We start from the raw sequence: 6096 nt of genomic DNA on the forward strand, positions 1-6096 counted from the left end.
TGGCAACGCCAGCCCTGCTCCGAAATGATTTCCATAGGTCATCTGTCACACTGCGCGCACGCCGCAGCAGCGCGGGCGCCCGGACAAGCCAAACACCGCGGGCTCGCTGGAGCTGCCCGCGCCGGCTGCTCCCTTAACCCTGTCCCTGTGGGAAAACGCGCCGCTCCTCCTCTTCCTCCCGCATCCCCAGCCTCCCGCAGGAAAACAGACATTATACACCTGGAATAATGGGCCACAAAAGCTGCCCTGCGAGGGTGCTGGGGCATCTCAGTGACACGCTGGCCAGCTAAAATTAGGGTCTTTCTAAATGACACACAGCTGAAGTTTTATTCATAGCCACAGTGACACATGCTTGGTCACCCACACTGTGCCCAGATTCGGGCGAGGCAGCAGCGGTCCTGCTGTAGCGATGAGGGCAGCAGCCGTGCAGGGCTGCGGGCTGGCCCCAGAGCTGCCTGGCCTCAGTACCTGGTCCCTCTGCTAGCCTGCATGTGATGCTTCTCCAGCTGCTCCCAGAAAAACATCACGGGAAGGGGGACAAAGCAGTGCATGCCTCCATCTCATCCTGACTCACCTGTGCAGCCTTCTCCTGCAGGAAGAGACATAACACCAGTGTCTCAAATTTCCTTGTAACTCAAGCTAAAATCCACTCCTTCCTCCTAATTTCCTTTTTTCTCTCTTTCTCCACCTTACCAGAGCCCCACCACACATGCACACACCAAGAGTAGGACGCAGAAGATGCTGTAGAAGAGAAAGACTTTCACCTGTGAGAAGCAGGGAAGAAAGACAAAGTGGCAGCAACAAGAAAATGCTTCTGAACTTATCAGGTCTGCATGAGTGGATAGTGAGGTGGGAAGAAAACAGAACAGCAGATCTCAGAAGGTTGTGGTCAGTGACACAGGAGTTGGAGGCCTGTAGCTCATGGTGTTCCCCAAGGCTCAATACTGTGTCCAGTATCATCTAACTGATCCATCAGTGACTGGGACAAAGGGGCAGATGCCTCCTCAGCAAGTTCACTGATGGCACAAAGCTAGGAGGAGCAGCCAATACCCCACAGAGCTGTGCAGCCCTTCAGAAGGACCTGGGCAGGCTGGAGAAGTGGGCAGAGAACCATCTGAAACTCAACAAAGGCAAATGCAGATCCTGCACCTGGTGAGGAACCCCAGGGACCAGCAGTACAGGATGGGGGCTGACCTGTTGGGAAGCAGCTCTGCAGGGAAGGTCCTGGTGGACAACAAAATGTCCTTGAGCCAGCAGGGTGCCCTTGTGGCCAAGAAGGCCAAAGGCATCCTGGGGTGATAGGAAGAATGTGGCCAGCAGGTCCAGTGAGGTGATCCTGCCCCTCTACTCAGCCCAGGTGAGGCCACATCTGGAGTTCTCGGCTCCTCAGTGCAAGAGAGACATGGAACTCCTGGAATAGGTCCAATGAAGGGACAAAAAGATGATTAGGGGACTGGAACACCTCAGTTTTGAGGAATGGCTGAGGGAGCTGGGCCTGTATAGCCTGGAGAAGGGACCTTATCAAGGTCTATCAGTATCTGAAGGGAAGGCACCAAAAGGATGCAGCCAGGCTCCTCCTGGTGTTGCCAGGTGATAGGACAAGAGGCAATGGCAGAAACTGATGCATAGAAAGTTCCACCTGAACATGAGGAAAAGCTTCTTTACTCTGAGGGTGACAGAGCACTGCAACAGGCTGCCCAGAAAGATTGTGGAGTCTCCTTCTCTGCAGCTATTCAGAAGTTTTTTGGACACAATCCTGAGTAGTGTGCTCTCAGAAACCCTGCTTGAGCAGGGAAGTTGAACTAGACCACCTTCAGTGGTCCCTTCTAACCATTCTGTGAGCCTGGGATCAACAACAGCCAATGCTGGTTTACACAGCATTTAGTGAGTCGGGCACCTCCAGCACAGTTCACCAACAACCTCTCCAGCACCAGCACTGCCCTGGAGCTTTCTTGGGCAGCTGGTATTAGGGGGCAAAGCCCTCTGAGATCCTGAGCTGCCCCCCTGGGCCTCAGGGCAAAGCAATGAAGAGAGCTCAAAGAGCTATTACAATAGAATAAGGCAGCCCCCACTGTCTAAACTCATGCCATAAAAAGAAGATATTCACAATTAGCTAGGAAACCTGTGACTGTTTAACAAAACAAGAATAATGTGATGAATTTTAAAAACCCACTGATTACTACATGTGTTGCACATAATCCTACATATTAATCCAATATAGAAGGCTGACACTTCATGTCAACACCCACCAATAAAATTGTATCATAACTTACAGATGTATTCTTTCACTTAATGGCAATGTTTATACAATACTACATAAAATTTGGGTTTGCAGTTTAAAAAGATATCTCTCAACACTGTGTAGTACATTTCTTTCTATTGGTCTGACAAAAATGCATGCACCTGAGAGATTTTAATGGTTCTTAATTCTTATAAAAGCCTTTTTAGAAAAGGGGACAATACAACACATGCATTTTGATGGTCACAAAATGTTAAAAAAAAACCATTTTGCTGATTCCCTAAAGAGCTGGCAGAGACAGCCAGGCAGGATTATAGAATCAGAATGGTTCTGGTTCAAAGGGACCTTAAAGATCACCTACTTTCAATCCCTCTGCCATGGGCAGGGACACCTTTCACTAGATCAGGTTGCCCAAAGCCCCATCCAGCCTGACCTTGAACACTTCCAGGAATGGGACACCCACCACTTCTTCTTCACAGGGCAACCTGTTTCAGTGTCTCACCACCCTCACAGAGAAAAATTTCTTCCTAATATCTAATCTCAGCCAGCACTCTTCAGTTTAAAGCCACTACCCCTAGTCCTGTCACTACATGCCCTTGTAAAAAGTCCCTCTCCAACTTTCTTGTAAACCCCTTTGTGTACTGGATGGCTGTTCTACAGTCCCCCCAGATCCTTCTCTTCTCCAGGATGAAGAACCTCAACTCTGACAGTCCCTCAAGGACCTGCACCTGCTCTGCTCCTGTGCCAATCTGGTCCTCCACAACTGCAGACAAGTGTGCATGCAGAGCACCTTCGTCCTCCAGCATAAAAATAGCCCTTTCACTCACCTTTACAGGATATTTCTGCTGCACTACAAGAGCTTGGAGGAGTTTTTAAACCATGCACAGTGTTTATAAGGGGGTACTAATTAGATGTTGAGAGGGTTATAATTTTCAGCCAGCTGAAAGATACTAAGTGAAAGAAAGAAAGAAAAGACCAATGCTCTGAAGAACATGTGATAATGGCAGTGTAGGTTTGGATGTTCCTGGTTCCCAAGGCTCGGTAGAGGTTTTCCTGCACCTCCCCAGTGGTGTGGCTCCTCCACAGGGATATTTTCTGAATTGCTGACTAAATCCCTACTTGTCAGTGTAACCGTCAAAGCTTTCCAGGAGTAGGGTCAAGGGAGTCTTACACCATGCATACAGATGCAGAAATGAAGGCAACAGCATCTGTCCCTCAGAGAGCTGAAGTATCCTGCAAGAAGTGGCAGAAAAACCTATATTTGCTGAATTAACTTAAATTTTCCATTATAAAACCCCCAACATAAAGCCAGCTTCCTCTATAATTTCAATCAACCAAGTAAGCTCAAAGCAATGAGACATGGACACTGACAGGAAAAATACAAACCAGATCTTTTATGCAGAGAAGGACTTGTGAGTGATGGCTGACGAAGAGAGCTGGCAGTCTAGAAAGCTTAGAGTAGTTTAGTTTAGTTTAGTTTAGTTTAGAAAGCTTAAGGTTTTTTAAAGTTCTTTTCTATAGTTTAGTTTAGTTTACTGAGTTTAATTTTAGCTAGCAGCCCAGAAAGCCAGCTGAATTCAGGGCTACATCAAAAGGAGCAAATTAGAAGAGAAATAAGGGGATTGACCAATCCCCTACTTGAAGTGCTACAAGGGAAAGTGTAGGATTTTGCACCTGGGATGGGGTGTAGAGAGGATGTACAGACAGAGTGGGGAATGAGAGGCTGGAAAGCAGCCCCACAGAAAGGGACCTGGGGGTCCTGGTTGATGGAAGGTTGAATATGAGTCAGCACTGGATGATCTTTGGGGTTCCTTCCTACTCTTAACATTCTACAGCTTAAAATCTGAAGCCTGCTGAGAAACAAGTGCATTGCATCCATCTGGGGCCATGACACACAGGCACTCCTCCTGCTGCAAGAACAGGATGCTTCCTGGGGAGAGGTTTCTGTCGTGCGTTTGGGAGCACCTCCCTCCTCCCACCCCTCAAGTCTGGGGCCCATGGAGGGCAGTACAAGGGAACAGGGGCTGGCTCCTTTATCCTGAGATGATGGACAGTCTGCCAGAACTTCACTGACTGCAGCAAGGTGTGTTGTATGTATCATAATACACACATTGGTATCTCAAACACCTAAACTCAGAACACACGTGTATCAGGACTTGTGTGGTAACTTGCACACAAATGCAGTACTACAAGGTAGGGCACCATCCAGCTTTCCCCCCTGCACTTTTGTCTCTGCAGAGCTAACAATAGAAAACATTTGTTTGCTCATTAAGTGGAAGACACGCAGGGAGCAGAAACTCTAGATGGGTTGCTCTTTGAACCCAAAAGACTAGATCTACCCTGGCGTCAATCCCTGCTCTCAGGAAGGAGCCACATCCATGCAAGCAGCTGAGAATCTACTCTTGGCTTTCCTTTTATCAAAACAACACTTAGAAAGTGTTTCATCTTGGAATCTTCCCTCAAACATCCACTACATTTTATTGTTTTTAAAAATAAAAGGAAGGAAAAAGGCAAGTAGGCATGATTTTGATGTAATAAATATAAAGAACAAACCACATGTGTTTTGCTGGCCTCTGCAGCTTGCTGTTTGAAAGAGTGGCTAATGTTTCCATTGGCATTGGTTACATAGATAAAAAAGAGACAGAAACAGCGCTCAGCAAACTTGTCATGTTGACTTTTGCTCTTGTAGAAAAACAACATGGCAAAAAACCCACAGGAAAAGACATTTTAGTTTTGATACAGCTGTCATGGCACTACTGGCACAGGGGGTTTTGAAACAAAAACAAGAAGAGAAAGTGGTTCAGCCCACCCTGTTCACTGATGGTGGCTCAGTGAAAGAATTATTGTTTGAGTCAAATCAGGTGGAAGATGGTTTCCCAGGAATGCAGCACTGTAAGAAGATCCTACACTCTCCATATATCTGTCATGACTCTTTACTGCCACTAATTCCTGTTCCCAGGGAGGTGAAAGATTCTGCTTTCCAAAGCAGTAATTTTTGTTTCCTGTACTGCACCAGTGGCTTTGGGGAGGCCCCCAGAACCCCTCCTAATGGTGAGAAGAGCCCCCAGACTGAAGGGAGACTCTGTGAGGGTGTAAGCATCAGCAGTGAGGACCTGGTCCCAGCCAAGGCCTCTGATGGCTGCTGCTGAGGGGTGGGAAAAGCTCTTGCAGTGTGATTTGCCTTTTTGTGACATATTCTGTAGAAAGGATCACTTGGTCTGCAACAGTTTTTCTGGCATTTGAGCCTAAATGGTGCCATCATCTATCCTTAGGCAGTATTGCACTGATTGTTTCTACTGCTGAGATATGCAACAGCTTCTTTTAAAAGTTTTACTTGCAACTGCTTCCTCGTAGGAACTGATCACTTTTGGGGCTTGTGCATCCTTCCTGCGTCTCCTCCGCTATGCCAGTGTCTCTACATCCTCTCCTTTCTTGACTTGTTCTCCTGCATTTCCCTTGCAATGCCCTCACCTCCACTCTGGGAAACTCCCTCAGTTTCACTTTAGATGGGAAAAGCATCTTGAACCGTGACAAACTCACTTTTGGCCACCTTGCACATCTTCCAGGACGACTCCAGCAGCTAAAAGGAGCCAGGACCCATTTCCTGGCCCAGAGATCAGGTGTCATAGCACCACTGGAGCCTGCAGTGACAAACCTCTCCCCAAGAGGGTGGCCTCATCCCTTTCCTCCTGTTGTGAACGATCTCAAGCCTCTGCTCTCCCCTAATCCACAGCCAGGAGAGTGAGAGGAGTTGAGGTTGGTTACCACAACAGTCATTTAGCCTCTGGGCAGTAGCAGGTGGGCCAGAGTGGAATCATCCTTGTAGGAATCCCATCTCACTGACACAGAAACTCCAG

This window comes from Geospiza fortis, unplaced genomic scaffold (assembly GCF_000277835.1).
Source record: "Geospiza fortis unplaced genomic scaffold, GeoFor_1.0 scaffold200, whole genome shotgun sequence".
NCBI classification, from domain to species: domain Eukaryota; kingdom Metazoa; phylum Chordata; class Aves; order Passeriformes; family Thraupidae; genus Geospiza; species Geospiza fortis.